Source organism: Mauremys reevesii, linkage group 6, assembly GCF_016161935.1.
Source record: "Mauremys reevesii isolate NIE-2019 linkage group 6, ASM1616193v1, whole genome shotgun sequence".
Classification (NCBI taxonomy): Eukaryota; Metazoa; Chordata; order Testudines; family Geoemydidae; genus Mauremys; species Mauremys reevesii.
In genome coordinates, this window is record NC_052628.1 from 120623625 (window position 1) to 120643787 (window position 20163).

Sequence of the window (20163 nt, forward strand, 5' to 3'; positions counted from 1 at the left end):
AACTCATTTTTACCCAATGGGGGTATGCTAGCTCCCTCAAGGTCATCTGTCTTAGGAGCCATGCAAATGAAAAGTCTTCTCAGCCTGCTGGCTTAGTGTGAGCGAAAAAGAAAATACAACAGAGGCTGATTCAAAGTAGCACCAAGTGGCTGATCCCAATATGGAAACAATCACAGGTTTCTTCCCCGTGTGTATGGCAGTGGTGCCGTTACTGTCAGGTGAAGAAAGCGCATTGTTTCGCAGAGGAGACCATCACCTCAGAACCAGGACTGGAGCAGCGACTGGCAGCCTCTAAGGAGGTTATCCCTAGGCCATGCGCAAGAGGCTCTAAGAGTGGATGGTTGTCTAGAATGAAAAGATAGATAAAAGCTCTACACTGGCTCTGGGAGCATGATATTGAAACTGTACACGGCCTCCTAACCCTCTTGATGGGTGACCATGGAGTACAGGGCCTAAATTCCCCTCCTATCAAGGAATTCCGGTGTTGTCATGGTAATCATGAGAGCAAAGCTGGCAGGGTTAGGATGTCACCTGGACCCTGAATTGTAAGAATGGCCTTTCATGGTTCACGGTAAGTTTTCATTAGGAACCGTGTAGAGCACATCTTTCTGATCTCTTAGGGCAAGATTGGGGCTTGCTCTGCATCTCTGGAGGCAAGTCTACCTCCAGCGTGAGAAAGAAAGCAGTTTCTGTGGCGCCACTACTCCCCCGCCCGCGCAGATGGGTGGGGAGTGGGGTGGGGAGGGGTAGACCTTTGATGCCACCTCCCCCATGGTACACCAGCAAAGCAGGGAGTAATCTGCACCAGGTACAGGGCTGCTGTGGATCGCTTCCCCCTGGGATAAGGGGGAAAGCAAACCCCAAAATGTGATTCTGAGTCATCATAGCTTCCCTGGTCTGCTCAGAGGCAGATTAACAGCATGCTGCCTCTTATTCAGAGCTTGTGGGAAAACCACAAGGCCTTTACATGTTAGTTTATTCTCACATGCTACTGACCAAGTGGGGATTCACCCACAAAAGCTCATGCTCCACTACGTCTGTTAGTCTATAAGGTGCCACAGGACTCTTTGCTGCTTTTACAGATCCAGCCTAACACGGCTCCCCCTCTGATACTTGAGTTTATTCTTGATGAGTCGTGAGGCCCGGGCCTGTAAAGTGCTCTGTGTGTGCATTACTGTTTGCCCATGCACGTCTCATTACAAGATCAGGGCCTTTGTGATTTGGCCGTGCGAGAGAGCGGTGATCTTTCTGACACTGGATAAGAGTGAGCCTGCAATGTCAGAGAGACATCAGCCAAGCCTCAGAAAAGCACTTTAAGGTTATTTTCACTGTGTGTGTCTCTTTTTAAAATACTTTAAAAACATTTTTTTTAAAATAGACTTAAAAGTAGTTTACAGCTGTGACCTCACAGTCATGAAATACGGTCTGATGAGGACATTATCATTTAAATTCCTTGTTTCCCCAAGTTGGCTGTAGGGCTGGCCAGAAAACAAGCATTCTGTTTCATGAAAAATGTTGAGGTTTTGAAGTCTGTTTTCAGTCTCCCTCAGAACAAAAATGAGACCTTTCGACATTTTTTTGTGAAAAAAACTACAGCTCCTGCTCGCTCACTCGCCCGTTGGAGCTGTTTCACTTTGTATGAATAATTAAATATTCAGAGGGCCAGAGAGAGAGACTAACTTTACAGCCCTGTGGTTTGAGCAGTCACGCAGGCCACTCAGGGTCAAATCCCTGTTTCAGATAAGGTGGAGGAGAGACTCGAAGCTGGATCTTTGAAATTGTAGGTGAGTGCTATTCCGGGGAGGGGCTGCCTCTTCCTCACCACTAGGCTAGTCTGGGGTTTTCCCCCACAATTCTGCACAAAGTTGGGTTTTGCTGAATCTGCATTTTCTGACCAAAAAACGCTGAAAAATTCCCAATCAGCTCCAGTTTGCAGTAAGATTTCCCCCACATGTTTAATATATATATAGTGTGGAACAATGACGAAAATGTGAAAAAAATCACTTTTTTGTTTCAGATTATTTTTAAGGACAGCGATAATGTATAACAGGACTTAGATGGATGGGACAATAGCGCTGATTGCTATAGGGTAGGTTTATTTATTTATTTTTTTAAAATAAATAAATTCCAGCCAGAAGAGTCCCAATATATATAAGCCCACTATGCTGAAAATTACAGCGTTTTGTTAGACCCGGCTATTGTGATATAAATTGTTTGTTTCTCCATCCTTCTACCTATGTGTTCATCCATTCATCCATCTACCTCTTTGCATCTCCAGCAATCTATCCACCTATCATACACAGAATACACTAATGTGTAGCTAGTGTAATATGCTAAGGTAGTATATTGCAGTGTGTGTGTATGTGTGTATATATATATATACACCTTTCATATATTACTGCTCCATGAACACATTTTTACAGTTCGAGAGGATAAATGCAGTGACAGAGCACCATCAGGGAGGATTCAGATTAAAGGACAAAAGTAGCTGGCCAAAATGAACAATTATAGGAAACAAAGGGAAAATAACGACTAAAGATCTTTCATTACAGCCAGCTAATTATCATGAGTTCTGGACTTAACTGTTCAGGCATAGAATTAAAAACCTTAATTATATTGTCACCTTTGTCTCTCCGCTCCCTTTGCCCACAAATGAATCCATTTACTGTAACTGCCGCTGATGAGCAGAAATTGATGGCAGTCCCAGTGAGGTGGGAGAGTGGAGTTAGAAAAAAAAAATGTAAGAGGCAGCATTGTCATGGCTGCACAGCTGGATGACAACTACATTCCAGGACATTATAAATTAAAAACACTTTTAATGAGACAAATACGGGTTTGATGGATTTCATGGCTTCTTTTCCCTCCCTTCCCCCCTCTCCCATTCAATTGCCAGCAACGCAGCTTATTTTTATTTTTAAAGCCAGGCCTCTTGGGAATGGATTGCAACAATGGGCCCTATTCGTAGCCCTGGGAGCCAACAGAAAGGCAGCCCCTGGCTTCAGTGGGTTTTTGAGCAGACTCAGTGGTGTTGCTGAGATTGTTAACCCGCCCCCTCAAAGAAACAAAAAATCATGTCTCAGCCATGCCATTTGCTGCCCTCACATATTTCACTCTGGTTGTGTATTCTACTCCTTCCTCCAGCCTGGCTGTGTCTGGTCTATTTCAAATGTAAGATCTAAATGTGTTCTAGATGAAATCACTATAAGATGGATCCACAACTGGTTGAAACAACATGCTCAAAGGGTTGTTATCAATGGTTTGCTGTCAAACAGGGAGGACGTATCTGGTGGGGTCAGCTGTGGGTCCGGAACTATTCAATATTTTCATTAATGACTTGGATAATGAAGTGGAGAGTGTGGTTATACAATTTGCACATGACACCAAGTTGGGAGGGGTTGCAAGCACTTTGGAGCACAGGATGAGAATTCAAAACGACCTTGATGCATCGGATATTTGGTCTGAAAGCAATAAGAGCAAATTCAATAAAGGTAAGTGCAAAGCAGGGAGGAAAAAATCAAAATCATAACTACAAAATGAGGAATAAGTGGCTAGGTGGTGGTAATGCTGAAAAGGAGCTGGGGGTTAGAGTGGATCACAAATTGAATATGAGTCAATAATGTAATGCAGATGCAAAAAAGGTGACTATCATTCTGGCATAGGAACAAGAGATGGAGTTGGGAATGGCCATTGCCCCTCCACACACATTTCTGAGGACATGAACCTGGCAGCTGCCACCAACCCTTGACGCTTGCCCAGAGTTGGGTAGAGAACCGGCACGGCCACTTCCTTGCCGGTACGAGGGAGCAGTGGGCGAGCCAAATCTGAGGGAGCGGCGTTATGACCCCGGGCACTAGGTCAGAACATGACTCACCTTTGGCCCATTTGGGTTGCTTCTCCCCCACCCCCACCCCCGGTCTTTCTGGCACCCCTGCATTCTGGGATGCAGACATGGGAGGTAATTGTCTCGCTCTACTCAGCACTAGTGAGGCCTAGGCTGGAGTACTGTGTACAGTTCTGAGTGCAACGCTTTAGGAGAGATGTGAACAAATCGGAGAGAGTCCAGAGGAGAGCAGCAAAAACGATAAAAGGTTTAGAAAAACCTGACCTACGAGGAAAGGTTACAACAACTAGGCATTTTTAGTCTCGAGAAAAGCAGATGGGAGTGGGGGAGGAAGAGGGGGAACCTGCTAACCGTCTTCAGATATGTTAAATGCTGTTACAAAGAGGATGCTGATCATAGAACCATAGGGTCAGAAGGGACCACTTGGGTCCTGTAGTCCAGTGGAGTCTGATTTGTCTTGTGTACCCCCAAGTATCACCTCACTTCAAAACTACTTGCTGACAAAATCAGACACGAAAATACAAAAGTGCCACAGACAGCATGCTATTCCTGAAAAATTGCTTACTCTCTCTTTTACCATATCGTTATAACATAAATCAATTGGAATATAAATATTGTACTTACATTTCAGTGTATAGTATATAGAGCAGAATAAACAAGTCACTGTCTGTATGACATTTTAGTTTGTACTCACTTTGCTAGTGCTTTTTATGTGGCCTATTTTAAAACTAAGCAAATATCCAGCTGAGTTGATGTACCCCCTGGAAGACCTCTGCATACCCCCCATGGGTGCATGTACCCCTGGTTGAGAACCACTGATCTAGTCTAACCCCCAATATCTGAATGAATATGAATATTGAATCATCTTCATTGTTCTCCTTGTCCACTGAAGGTTCTATCATCTAGGGGGCAGGGAGCATCTATACTCTGTACTATAGTATACAGTGACTCGCACAATAGGGCCCCGGTCTTTTCTGGTCCTTAGCCACCACCGTAGTAAACTTACTAATACCTACTGTACAGTTGACATGGAGCTGCTAAGGGCCCGAGTCTGATACCATGCGCCCATGGAAATTGGGGATAATCCCCAGGTGAGGATCAACTCCCCAGTGTGAGTAACAGAGCCACAGTCCAGCTCAGTGGGGCTATTTCAGGAGGAAGGCACAGTGCAGAGTAAATGAGGAGGTTACAGTCTGGTCCTAGGCGAAGCTATGACCCAGGCATCAATGCAAAATCAGCTCCCCAGCCCATTCCGCACGGAGCTGGCATGGCATTGATTCCAAAGCTAAACATTTAGCTAAACATGATATTTTTATTCAAGTAACTAGAAAATAAAATAAAATAACAAAAGAGAGTGAATTAACATTATGTAAATATACCAGGTAAAATAAGCAGCGGATTAGCCATCTTCCACCAGCCTTCCAGATACCTGTGCCGAGAGACCCTTATTCCAGCAGTGCATTATAAATAAAATTAAATGGGGTTTAATAAACAAGCCGCTGATTGCTCTGGTACTTAAAGAGGGCTCCCTGGTGCTCTCCACAGTCAGCTGACTGGGGGTGCAGGGTTTACCTGGGAAGAAGGCACTTCCAGCCACACAGTGTGTTTTTGTACACGTGTTGCCATGGTTATGTGGAGGGAGTTAATGTGATGGAACTCGCAAGCCGAGCAGAGGGGGTTGTTTCCCGGCTATGTCAGAGCCAGTGCACATTTACACTAGTTTATTACCTTCATGTAGTGGCAGGGCGTCCAGCTGTGGGGTTTGAAAGCTGTGGTTTCAAACTCTATTCTGGTTCCATTTCTGCAGGGTTGGTTTTTTTTCCCCCCCCTCTGGCTGTACGGATGTCAGCCACCATCTAACTCTGGCTGGGAAAAGGACTATTAATATTTTATTTTATTAGAGCTGATCAGGAATTTTTTGACAAAACAGTTTTTCATTGGAAAAAGCCAATTTGTCACAACTGAAACTTATCAAAGGAAACCCCCCTGCCCTCCCGCTGAATAGCCAATAGCCCAACAATAAGAGCTCTCTCCTGGAACGTGGAAGACAAAGGCACTTGCACTTGGGTTTCCCAAATCCCAGGTGAGGGCACTAATCACCAGGGAGTCGGTTATTCTGAGCACTCACTCTCTCTCGTTTTGTATAAAAAATTTCAAAAAGTCTCCTTCTTATCCACATGTGGGATAGGAAAATGGTTGAAATCTCAAAAAATTGTTCAGGAAGGGAAAACCATTTCCCGCCCAGCTCTAATTATTACCCCATTTTACAGATGGGGAACTGAGGCACCTGGAGGTAAAGTCACTTGCCCAAGGTCATTTAGGCAGTCTGTGGCAGAGCATTCAACCCACATCTCTGGAATCTCATTCAATCACCTTAACTACAAGGTTGTCCTTCCGCGCCATCATTCAAACAAATTCTTTGTTACTTATTCACAATTGGCAGCAAAGCGCAGACTGGTTTAAATGCTTCTGCTGACCTTTCTTTATCCACTAGGAATGTTGTCACTTATGTAGCTGAACCAAATATCCGCTCCTTCTCATCTCATTCACACTGCCGAGGAGGCTACTGGTGGGTGGTTAACCACCCCCTGAGTCTTTATGGGAATATTAACAAACATCATTCAGAGCCAGAGCCTTTTTTCTTTTCTGACTTTTCCTTTATGTTTTTATGTTAGGATTTTTTTTTTAATCTTCACTTTTAAAAAAAATCTTAACTTAAAACATAAATTAAAAGTCAGAAAAGAAAAAAAAGACTTTTTATTTTTGTTTTATAATTGGATGATATGTGTTCACCTTCCCCAGTTACATATTGATGTTTTGTGCTGTAATTTCTCATGTATTTGGATATACTTTGATTTAGCTTCCCCCAGCTATGTGGACCTCTGCCAATTTACATCACCTAAGGATCTGGTCCTATAAGTTTAAAATGTTTGCCACATTTGCTGACATTTTCCATCCTATTCGTCTATGACAGATGCCAATGTAAGAACCTAAACAAATATTAATAAATTATTGTTATTATTTAGCATTTATATTGTAGTAGCACTTAAAGGCCACCACAACCCCCCATTGTGCTAAACACTTTACTCATTTATATGATGTGACCTTCACTAGACAGCTTTGAGGTCCATGTCTTCTCTCTGATCCTGACTTTTCTTCCCTGGTTTTAAATAAATAAATGTATAATATGGTCCCCGTTAACCCGAAAGAAATCCACCGGCTTTTGCATCTGAGACATCTGTAGGTGCTGAAGAGGGTCTTGATCATGGAATTCTATGCAAATCAATCATTGGCTGAATTAGCGTTAATTTTTATGGAATTCTCCAGGGGTAGCTGAAACGGGAGCTGTTTGGAAAGCAGAATTTCTGGTTCTCTGGGAAATTCTGGCATTTTTGACATTTGTTTTTGTTCCAAACTGAACAAACAAGAAGCCGAAATTTTGAAATTTCCCACAAAATGAAAATTTTGAAACATTTTAATTTGGAACCATCGAATCTTTTCATGTTGATAATGTTGAAGCATTAAAATATTAGATACAGTACATGAATAACATGTTAATAGTCAAAGTGAATCTGAATGCTAAAGTCAAAATGAAATGTTTTTGCATTGACATGAAATGTTTCGACATTATCAACATGAAATGAGAAAGTTGAAACAATTTGTTTTGACTTTTCCCCCTAAAAATGTTGTTGCAATTGGCACATTCCCATGAAACTTTTTGATTTCGTTGACGTGCCTTTTCTCATTGCTCTGTTGACATTTTTTTTGGACCAACTTTACCTGCCACTTTCAGGAAACAGGGCATATACTGACTGGTTCTCCCAAATTTAGAGGAAATAGTAAAGTGCCTTTAAAGCTGATCCAACTGCCCAGCCAACTGATTGTGTTCTGGGACCAGGAATGCACAGTACCAGCTGTCATCAGCTTCCTTTTTCTGCATGCTGTGCTTCGAACCACCCTCCAGTATGGTCTGGTAGTCCTTTGAATCTGAAATGCCCAAATACTGGTAACACACCAGCCTATTACAATGCACACGGCAGAGCGCACATCACGTCTTAGTATGCAGCATCCTCCCATACCTATTGGTATATTATATTTTATAATATGGTTGGGTTTGGAAGCCTGAACCGAGGTCAGGACCCTGTTGTGCTAAGCTCTGTATGAGCACATGGTGAACAGTATTGCCAGTCCCAAGTGTGCAAAAATCATACGTCGGGATCCAAACAATCATGAGATTGGCTTTAAAATCATGAACTTTTTAAAAACAATAAATACTGGGTTCTTTCCCATTTGCCTTCTGTTTTTTTGATCCTGTAGGGTGCGCTTGGCTCATATTTTCTGGTGTTTCTCCATAGCCATGAGGGCTAGAAACTTCTTATTTTTTAAAAAAAACGAATGCAGGAATTCTCACAGTTCTAGCAGCTGGGGCTTTAAGATAATGCCAAATATTGCGAGGCTTGGGAACACTGAGTAACAGACAACTCCTGCCCTGGGGAGCTTACAATCGAATAGACAAGACAGAGACAGGGTGGGAGGAAAGAGACACTAGAGACAAGCAGAGCAAACTATAGGTGGTTTTATAAGCATGGTGTTAGGGCCATGACTTTTTTCCACCCAGTTTGGTGTGTTTGTTTTTTAATCGTTTGGGGGTAGAATCCTGTTTGGAATAAAATGACGCAGAGGGAAGGGGATATTGAATGGAGAGCGGTGAGGGGGGTTGGCAGAAGACGGGGATAGAGGGAATGAGAGGACAGTGACACAAAGGAGGCATTAGGCTGAAGTGAAAATACTGTGAGAGATAGGTGGGGTGAGGGGAAGGGTTAGCAGCAATCAGCCTGTGATGTTCTGCTCAGGACACCCACAGCTGTGACCCGCCGCGTTACCCCTCTGCCTTCACAAGAGCGAGAGCTTTGCTGCTGCTAAGCTGTGTGTCAGCTTCCTGACACGCCAGCCTGTCTGCCTGGCCAGCAACCTCTTCAAGACTCTGCCAGCCTAAGCCTTGCCTTGCATGTAAGGCACTGAACCCCAGAGACGTCTCCCTGCATTGCCCAGTCCCTCCCACTGGACGCTCGCAGAAATTATTAGGTTCACTGCCTCCAAAGAGACAGAGCACGCACCAGCCTGTTAGGTTAGCTGAAGACTCACCCTTCACTTTAATACACTGAACCGAGCCGGATCTGTAATAGAACAAGATGAAGTTTATTAACAAAGGATAGAGATTGAAGTGATCCTAAGCCAGAGAAAGAAAGACAGGTCTGGTTACAAACAAAACAAAATGCTTCCTACTGATGAAAACTTAACCGTAGCCAGTTTCAGTCTTGGCCTAAGCAGTTTTCTTCCTCACATCATGGTCACAGTATCTTCAGCCAAAGAGTGTTCCTTGCATGAGGGATAATGAGGGGTCCATTGTTTTATGCCTCCAGAGCCAGGAAGGCTTCCTGGGGTGCATATTATCCTTTGCTCCCAACTTTATTCCACATCCTCTGTTCCCTTCTGTCCCTGTTGTAGTCCCGTGACGCTAGTGCTACACAGGCTGTGGTTCCGGTCACACGTTCTGGTTCCTTGTGGGATCCTGTGGCAGAAGGAAGGGCTGGGAAGGACCCATGGGCTAAGCACATGCAGCGCTGGCAGTGGTTTCAAGCCAACACCGCGACATGAGGTATCTTTAGTCTCCAGCAAGAATCAATATGGACTAGGGAGCAACGTTGGGAACAGGTGGAGCTCGAGGGAAAGAAGCCAGTTTCCTGAAGTAACCACGCTGAAAACCCGCTAATGCCGCTCCCATTGAAGCCTATGGAAAAACTCCCACTGACCTCAGTGTTGCGGGATCAGGGGCAAGGAGTGCAGGGGTGGCATTTTCAGAAGCGCTTCCCTTCGGCCTAACGCTGCTCATTGAAGTCAGTGGCTGGCTTCAATGGGCTTGTCGTCAATGCAAGTGTCTGCTTGTGTCGCTCCGCTCGCCTTCGCCTAGCTCGAGCGAGTGTGGGGTGAGAGCCCACATGGCCAAACAGTGCTCTAGCTACACAGCGTGGCTGGATTAGAAGCTGATAAGTTATTAACTTGAGCTGCTGCATTCACACTGCATCGCTGGCCAGAGCATCAGCCGTACTCAAGCGTCAACCCGCTCTCCTGATGGGCCAGCTCACATCAGCTCGAAGCCCCACTTCACGGGGGTGAGAGATTTTTGTGTGCAGATGGGAGTCAAGTTAGGGGCAGAACTCAAGCTAGCAATGCAGTGAGGATAAGCCCAATGGGAGCAGAGGCCAGCGAGGCTTTGCAAAATCCTGCCCTGTGAGTTTCAGAGAAAGCCACTTCGGTATCGTTAGGTCAGTGGGAGAGGGAAGTAGCAGCAAGCACTGGAAAAGGAGAAGCTTGCCAATTTAAGGCTTAATTCTCTCGCCCATACAGGTGAAACATGATTAAATGTATTTCCTATGTCTTTAATAATGCTCTGCCCTTTTAAAGAACACGCAGAGCACCCAGAGGGATGCCCTATTGATCAGACTGAGCCATCAGCTTACTAATTATGAAGCCTTGTTCTAAATTTGAATATGCAGTGGCTCCGCTTTCTCTTTGATTATCTCTGTGTAATTTAGAAATAGCTGAAGATCAGATGTGGACCAGTGCACATTATTATTGCCAATATAAGTTTAAATGACTCTCCCTGAAATATTTGGTTTCACTTATCTTCTCTACTCTGGGTTTAATTTCTTGTTACTTGAGGGCCACTCTTACTCAGACTGAGTAGCTCCTCACTCCTAAAGTAGGCCTAGTCTTTAATAATTAATATCTTAATTTCACCTGGGCCAAATAGCTGTAAGAAGCATAACAAAACTTGCTCTTTCTCGTAGACCGTTTCACAAGTATACGTTAAATATACGAACAGAATTATATGAGTAGATTTGATGACCCAAAAGGTCCCCTTCCAGACCTATGACTTGTTTATATGTTCCTATGTTAACCTTGTCTATTTCTTAAAGACTACTGTACTGTGTGCACATAACAGATTATTCCTGATATGAATGCTCAGGAACTTAAATGCAAAACCTGCTAGATAAACGAAGGATGCGCACACAGGGCCAGATTCAGCAAAGCATTCAATCATTGAAACCAATGGAGAAGATTTTCAAAAATGTCTAAGGGGTTTAGGAGCATACATGCCATTAAAGGTCAGATGAGACCTGACGGTGACTCAACAGAGTGTGGAAAATTTTAGCACCAGCTAATGAAAGCAGCTAGCATTATTCTTTACATCAGGGGTTCCGAGTGTGGATCACATTTCAGTAGAAACATTGTCTCATGGATACCTCCCTTGGTATTCACCATCTCATAGATCAGCCCCCTCCTGACTGCATAACAATCCTGTAGCAACTACCACTATTACAGCATTACCAACCCCAAGCATTCAAAAAAAAAAATTAAGAGTCAGGCCCTCAGAATCATGAAATTGGCTTAAACATCATGACATTTTCATCATCATATGGCCTCTTTGCATATCGAATGCCGCCGGATTGATCACTTAAGGTGGTCTGGCTGGGGGTTCGATTGACGTCCATCATTGGCAATCTTAACACGCCATCACAGCTTTTGGCCCCCATGTGATCGCTGACTGGGTAGTGGCGTTCCTTGGTACACATGCTTCAGGATTCGTTGGTCTTCCATTCTAATAATATATCCACACCAAGAGGGCTGCTGAACCCAAACTGTGCAGATGGAGGCGATTTCTGGGTTCCGTTTCAAATGTCCTCATTTCTGATCTTGTCCTGCACTTGGTACGGAGCAGCTGAGCGAGATGATCATTGAAGACGTCCATCCAGTGTTCCTCAGTGCCCACGTTTCAGTGCTGCACAATAAAGTTTGTATTGCTCTGGTTCTGTATAAACACAGCAGTGTAGCAAGCTTGATGAGAAGGTGGCAACTATCAAATATTTGGGCAGAGTCATAGAAAGTGCTGGAGGATGCTCAAAAGATGTGCTATGTTTCAGGCCCTTCACCTGCCTCTGTGGCATGTCACCATGAGATTTTAAGATTATAATTAATATCGGGTTCTTTTTATTTGCCTTCTAGTTTGTGAGCCTTTTGTTCCAATTAGGAGGGCTAGAAATGTACTTTTGAAAAATGAAAACTGAGAGTCTAATGCATTCACATGACTCCAAGAGCTGGAGATTTAAGAAAAAACCACCAGATATTGTGGAAGGTGGCAACTCTGTCATTCTTTACAAAGCAAAGTAACACCAGGAAAGTATTTAAATCTATTGTTAGTGGCTTTTAATGCAATTCAAAAGCAGCTGGAAATAAGAAATGCAGCACCATGTGACCAGCCTTCTTTCCATGGAGAACCAGCAAGCGCTCTGTGGACTAACACAGGCCCACAGATCTCAGTTTGAGAAACCTTAGGTTATATTTCAGTAGCTGTAAAACGATTAGCCTTATTTCTGTCTCTCAGATATAGAAATTCTCATGTCTGGCAGGTAAACTGAAAGCAGGCCCCAATTCTCCTGAATACCCCAAGTTTCCCCTCCAAGAGGTTGGAAACTGCAGGGTCTGTAAGAAAGTGTCTTGCTTTCACAGCTGCAAGAGGTGAAATGTCAGCTGGAAATTACGTGAAGCATTCCTTAGCCCTCGGGGTTCCAGACGAGCAGTAGTTATTGTCTATCAGTTCTAAATAGCCTCCAGCTGAGGCGTCTGTAGGGACCAAAACAGACTATGCTGGTAGCTTTCAAAAAAGGAGAATATCTGCAAAAATACAAAAGCAAACACGTGGCAACCTCTTGTGCATGATGCGAAGAATCTGTCTGGTCATTACCCAGCCTTTGCTAAGTGCACCAGCTAATGGAGCGAGAGACATGAAAGATTTTCAGAGGCCATCTGGAAAAGTAACTCAGCCTAATCTGAGGAGGTCATGATAACGAAGATGAATTTTTATCCCTCCTTCTCTTTGCAACACCAACACCTTTGGCTTCTGAAAAGTAACTTTAGAAAGTGATATGTTCTGTGTCTGTTTGGTTTCTTCATGAGCTCCATTAAACACACGAGTGCTGGAAGTGTGAGGCTTCTCACAAGAACCAATACAAGCGCGTCTACTCCGTTAATCCCTCACTTCTGAATAAACCTCTGGTTTTATAAAATATATGATTTGTTTGAAAGTCAAATGAAACCATTTTGTGAAGCTCTCTGTGATCTGAATTGACCTATTCATTTTTAATTACAAGAAGGTCACTTCGTTTCTCCTTTTCCGTTCTTTTTTATTTCTCTCTTCTCTGTCAAGGGTCTTTGCTCTCACTATTACATCTGGCAATTTAAAATTATGAAATAGTATTATTAAATATGTGTTTAAAAAACAAACGGAGGGCCTGAGCCCCTGCCCACAGAAACTAATGGAAAACCTTTCTTTGGTGTCAAGCAAGGGGCATTGTATCATCTCTACTGTCTGTCCACTTCATGTTAAGTGAACCCCTTATGTTTAACAATCTGTCCCACGTTGCATTTAACTTGGACACTCTAGGAACCTTCTGCAGACCTGAGCAAGAGCTCTGTGTAGCTCGAAAGCTTGTCCCTTCCATCAACAGAAGTTGGTCCAATAAAAGATATCACCTCACCTACTTTGTCTCTCTCATTTCAAAGAGGAGACATTTTGAAGTATTTTTACTCTTGAAAAGTGCTTATTCAGTTTAATTAGAAACTCCAGGAAACATCCTAGTAGCCCTAAATAGTCCTAAACATGAAGAGCTTTCTTTCTTTCCAAGGCACATGTGACCTTCTAATGGGACTGGGGCGAGTCCCTCAACGCGATAAAACAAATCTGCTCAGCTGAGAATGGGACCCTGGCTCTTCACTTCCAGATCCACCAGTCTGTATTACTTGAACTCAGGAAGTCTCTGTTAGTTGTCAGTGACAGAGATATTCTTACGTTCCTTCTAAGCTACAACCAGTCAACATAAAGGCAATATGCTCATCCTTTCCCAGAAGTCAATATCTAAAGACTCCAAATGACAATCAACGGGGGGCAGGACTGAGCCCCAGACAACTCACAACAAAAACAATTAATACCATTACTTAATTATAACCTCTTTTTTCTCGCATAGCCAGTGTTTGCTCCAAGAAACGTAACAATATGGAAAGCTGGAAGGTAATTAACAGGCTTTTTTTGAGCTAGAGGAACTCAGTAGATTTGGGGAGAACTGACAGTGACGAAGAGCAGAGCTTGTTCAGGTTCCATTTTATGCAGAGTATCACACACACAAAACTAACATAAAATTAAGGTTCCAAAGTCAAGCCCTCAAATGTTGGAAATGCCAGTGTGAAGGCTGGCCCTGAACACTGAATTTAGCCAATTTACACATACGTATTGTGATACAATCCTCTCCAGACTCCCCTAGGAAGTCTGCGGCAGAGCCAGAGATAAAAACCAGAACTGAGTGTCTACTCAGGACAATGTTCAGAGGTTTATAATCTGGCCAAATCTCTGGATTTACATGGGGACAGCAAAAATCTCTGTCCCAAGGACCATTCCTCCACCAAAGGTCAAATTCCTGCTTTACTGCATAGAGGCACTAAGACTCTTCAAAGAAACGGTTAGGGGAAAAGTGTTCACATTACCCAGCCCAATCTCTTTCCTGGCAATAGTTGAGCTATTTTTGCTGAAACTTTAGAAACATGCTCAGCCGGAGGCAGACACCCCATAAGCAAAATTTCGGCCTAACCGTTCAAGTTTTGCAACATTGTAAACAACTGAAAACAAGGGCTTAGGGCTAGTCTACACTTACCAGCCAGGTCGACGCGGTGAGTTCGACTTCTCCGAGTTTGAACTATCGCGTCTAATCTGGACGCGATAGTTCGAACTCCGGAAGCGCCGCGGTCGACTCCGGTACTCCACCACTGCAAAAGGCGGTGGCAGAGTCGACCTTGGAGCCGCGGACTTCGATTCCACGGCGTCTGGACGGGTGAGTAGTTCGAACTAGGGTACTTCGAATTCAGCTACGCTATTCATGTAGCTGAACTTGCGTACCCTAGTTCGACCCCCGCCCTTAGTGTAGACCTGCCCTTACAATGCTAATTGTTAAACACCTTTAACAACAGGCATTACTGACAGCTCTGCTTCTGATATGTGGATATAAACATGCCTGTCCTGGAAACTAACTCTTTCCTCGTCAACCATTTATCACACCCAAAGGCTCTCATTGTAATGGTGGATTGCACTGCAGAGGAGACCATGCCTAGTGGTGTTTCATTCATCATATTCTCATCTTCTTCTGAGTTTCTAAAGATATTAGCATGGGGCAGAGCTAACAGAATGAATTCTGACAAAAAGCTAATTGCATGAATCCTTCGTAGCTACGTCCTTAAAATGCCTCGACACTGTCAGTTTTTATTTCATTCAAACATCGGCTTAGAAGCCATTATATCACCATGGCACAGGGAGGGGAGATGAGGCGCGTGTGGAGAAAGCTCACAGAAAGGGGGACACGTGACTTGAAATTTTGAGGCCACTGTAACATCTCAAACAAGTTAATGCCGCACTTGAGAGATTGACACTGTTAGTCTGGTTGGGAATAGCAGTCATGATGATGTGCCAGACAAGGGCCTGTTCTTTCCAAAGCAGCTACCCTACCTCCTGGGGGTGAGGAGAGACACGGGAGTGAGGGAATTTGAATGACCTTGGACTAGTCGGCTGGCACTTGCCGCTAGGTTACAGGGCCAGCATTAACAGGGTACGTCATGGGACAACGCCCACCAGCAGCATCACTCTGATCCTTCAGAAATGGACAGCTCTTCCTCGCTGCGCATGTTCAGGGCCCCTGAGAATGGAGCAGGACGTGTCTTTGGGCAGAGAGCAGCTACAGGGAATAGGTTAGGAAACCTTTTTAGTACCTGCATTCCTGAGCTTCTGAGGGCTACTGGAGGGATGTGGGAAAGGAGAGAACACAGCTGTTTGGCAGCATTGTATAAATTCTCTCTCTAATGGGCGGCAAGCTACCTACCTATGTAGGTTATTATACTGTGCCCTTTATGGTGGTATCCAAGCTATTGGGGTTATTTCTAACAGAGCTTCAGTGAAAAAAAATAGGGCTAGATTCTGTTTAAACACACACACACACACACACACACACACACACACACACACACACGCTTACACTCCTATGCAGGCTACCTGGATCTTGAGTCTGGCTACGTAGGCTCCAGTAGGGTTGTAGCTTTGCCTCCCATGGAGCAGGTGGCCAGGAGAAGTGGGGAGCAGGCACATCTTTGGCTCCACCCCTCATTCACTGGCCGGAGTAGCTAGGCCATAGGGGAAGGGGAAGGGGGAGGTTTTCTGGCCTGCCATGTGCAGGAGGTCAGACTAGATGCTCATGACCTTAAAGTCTATGAGTCTGTATAACTCTGGTGGGACAGGCCAGCAATAAGTCACACTCCTCTCCCAGCCCCTCAAGAACAAGGAGGAAGTAGGGAGGGAATTGTGACTCGGGCCGGGAGGTCGGGGGGGTCTGTGAGTCACAACACCTCCTAGGGCTATTCCCTGGGTGGTGCCGCTTACAGCATCACTCCTTGCTTGGTCTGGGTCTAAAGGCACAATCTAGCCTTTGTGGATTCTGTTAGCTCAAGCCTTGTGAAGGCCAAGTCCTGGAGGAATGCGCTTCCGGTTCTCATTTGGGTTAACTGCTGCTCAACAGCACCTGCAGACGCAACTCGGGAGTTGAATGGTCACCTGTAGATAGATCTGCCGCTGTCCCATAGCCGGTCTCTGACTTTCTGGGTGCTGGGATCTCACTTCTGAAGATCCCAGAGCACTGACAGTTGAGTTAAGCACCATTATTACAGTCACTATGAAAATATTAGTAATCAAGGCCATTGAGTTAATTGTGGAGCCTCCAGGGTGGCTATGCATTCCAAGACCCTACAGGAACAGATGGGTGACTAGTGAGGGATGTAATCCAGAGCCCACAAAGCTCATGGACATCACTGGAAAATGCATCAGGCAGTAATGTCCAGCCACTCATGCTGTAGCCTGAAAAGACCCAGAAATACAGATTAAAATGGTTGTGCATAATCACACATTAGGGCCTGGTGGGGAGCCAAACACAGAAAGGGAACCTCAGATGAGTGTTATAATGTGTTGGCGGGACCCCCCCCCGTAATGACAGAGGTTATCGATGACATATCAGTTTCCTGCGGCATTTGGGGCAATATGACATGCATATTATCCTGTAGCATACAGTATGTTAATGTTGAGTTTTGGAATTAATTGATAAACTCAACATTAACAAGTCACCGGGACCAGATGGCATTCACCCAAGAGTTCTGAAAGAACTCAAATGTGAAGTTGCGGAACTATTACCTAAGGTTTGTAACCTGTCCTTTAAATCAGCTTCTGTATCCAATGATTGGAAGTTAGCTAATGTAACGCCAATATTTAAAAAGGGATCTAGAGGTGATCCCGGCAATTACAGACCGGTAAGTCTAACATCGGTACCGGGCAAATTAGTTGAAACAATAGTTAAAAAGGGCTACTAAAATGATTAGGGGTTTGGAGAGGGTCCCATACAAGGAAAGATTAAAGAGGCTAGGACTTTTCAGCTTGGAAAAGAGGAGACTAAGGGGGGATATGATAGAGGTACATTAAATCCTGAGTGATGTTGAGAAAGTGGCTAAGGAGAAGTTATTTACTTATTCCCATAATACGAGAACTAGGGGTCACCAAATGAAATTAATAGGCAGCAGGTTTAAAACAAATAAAAGGAAGTTCTTCACGCAGGGCACAGTCAACTTGTGGAACTCCTTACCTGAGGAGGTTGTGAAGGCTAGGACTATAACAATGTTTAAAAGGGGACTGGATAAATTCATGGTGGCTAAGTCCATAAATGGCTATTAGCCAGGATGGGTAAGAATGGTGTCCCTAGCCTCTGTTCGTCAGAGGATGGAGATGGATGGCAGGAGGAAGATCACTTGATCATTGCCTGTTAGGTTCACTCTCTCTGGGGCACCTGGCATTGGCCACTGTCGGTAGACAGATACTGGGCTAGATGGACCTTTGGTCTGACCCGGTACGGCCGTTCTTATGTTCTTATGTTCTTAACTGTTGGTCTTTGGGAAATGATTGCAGATACTTTCCCCATTCAGATACCTTCCCGGCTTGCAGATACCCAGTGCTACTTTGTTTATGAGCTGTCTCGTTTGCTGAGATCCCAGTTTGATGCGAGTAAAGTTTTATTACATTGTAATTGTTTATGGTGAATTGCTTACCTGACTTCAAACAATTAGTGTCCTTGATGGACAGTCCTTCAATGCTGTTAATTGATATTTGTCAATTTGGGGGCATTGGCCTCCATCCAAGCCTACTGAAATATTCAGAGTCTTTCAGTTGACTTCCAAGCAGGACCAAGGTTAGGTCGGGCCTTCTATGTCATTAGACTGTCCCTTTCAATCTAGCTATTGCCTATCACACAACTAGCTGCCATGAAGTCTGTTTATAGTATGAAGGCTAATAACCTGTTTATATTGTACGGGCTACGGGGACTGGCTCAGCTCAGCCGAAGTGGCCAGCCAAACCACAGACCCTTAGGTCAATGACCACACATGTAAATTAAGTCCTAGATTCAGACAGCTATTAGCTGAATGCTGAACAATTGCAAGGAGAGTGTTTGCTTGGGCCTTCCAGCACACAGTGGCTTTACAGGGAAAGCTCCTTATACACAGTCCCTAGCAGTATATTATAGCACCTGGTGCAAAGTTTTCTCTGTTTTTGAGACTGCACGGGGCGTTTGCAGTATCTTTATGGCTTCTGATTTTTGTTGTTTCAGATTTTTTCTTTTTATTCGTGAGGGTCCCTTCTGGAGGCACTTCTAAGCTGTTGGAAAGACAACAAGCCATCAGGAAGGGCTGCTTCATAATCAGTCTTTTCACACACATGCCGGGAGAGCTGGATAAAGTGCTTAGGGCTGTGAAGCTGCAGTAACTGAAGGCATTCTTCACACTTCTCGTACAATCTGTTGCCTTAACAGTTGAATCTCCAGTACTTTGATTTTCCAAGAATTGTGCCAACATTCCGTCTTGGAAAAACCCAGCATCCCAGTTGGCCTATGATGCTCCAAGCACTGGGTCAAGGAATACCTGCTTGATTCATAATCCTTCAGCATTTCTCCCTAGGAAGAGACATGATTTAATAAGTTGAGCACAGATCAGGTAACTCTTCAGTTGCGGTCCCATGCTGGCAGTCAATTTTTCAGTGACCTTGGGCAAGTCACCTAATTTCTCTGCATCAATTCCCATATCTGTCAAATGGAGCCAGTAACACATCCCTTCCCTAACAGGGATGCTTGGTCGCACACTTTCATTTTTCTTCTGCTTGTTTCAAACAAACATCTCCCTCCCTTCCACTGGGCCTTTCATTAATGGAACTTCATCATCACGGCCACCACATGTTAAGTAGAAGTGTTTGGCATGTAATACGAGCTCATCCAAAAATAAATCCCAGAACTATAAATACTGTGAAATGCATCCTCTTATTATGCTATGCAAAAATGTGGGTCAGGTATTCTTTCTTCCAGAAGGGATTTGCAGCTTGAGATGCACGAACAGTGTGAGGAAAAAAAAAAGCAACCCTCAGTATCTGAAAATAACTTAGGAAAAGCCTCGTAACCCTGAGCAAAGGGAATATTTTGCTTCTCTCGCTAATTATCTGTCAGACATTTCTGTCTAGGTAACAAACACTAAATGATAACTGCATTGAGAGGAAAGCAACCAGGCACAAATATCAGGTTGACTTTTAGTTTGCACAGCTAAGAAAAAGGCAAAAATACGTTTAATACTGTATACCGTGGAAAGTGCCAGTTGTGCAACACGTATTCACTTTGGTGAATATTGCATACATTGTGTCACTGATGTCAGGGGCACTTCTTGTGCAAATGAGAGGTCGCTGCCATAAAGGTTGCACAATCCTAGTCCCAAATGGAAAGATGAGATGACCATGGTCTGACCCAAAACGGTCCTGTTTAGGCATATGGCCACACTGCAATGGGGGGCGTAATTGAAGCTTGAGTAGATATACCTAATCTAGCTTTAATGTAGTTTTGCTGCTCCAGTCCCAAACTAGCTAGATTAAAGCTGGCTCAGGTATGTCAATATGAGATCTGATCATGACTGCCATATAGGCATACCCTAGATAGCAGGAGGCGAATCCAAGTGGTTCATATGGGGGGTGGGGGGGTGTCAAAATACAGTATAAATAACTTTGTTCCCACTGGCCAAATTCTGCCTTCATTTTCATCCATGCCATCCATTTGACTTCAGTGGCAAGGTAGGCATGTAGCTAGGGGCAGGATTTG

At 44.1% G+C, this 20163-nt stretch overlaps 1 long non-coding RNA gene across 1 annotated transcript; it reads left to right on the forward strand.

The window, feature by feature from the left end:
• Positions 1-486: 486 nt before the first annotated feature.
• LOC120408095 lies at positions 487-19307 on the forward strand. The gene is made up of 3 exons (XR_005600416.1): positions 487-571; positions 2018-2089; positions 18640-19307. It is a non-coding gene; the product is annotated as an uncharacterized LOC120408095 (long non-coding RNA).
• The last annotated feature ends 856 nt before the right edge of the window (positions 19308-20163 follow it).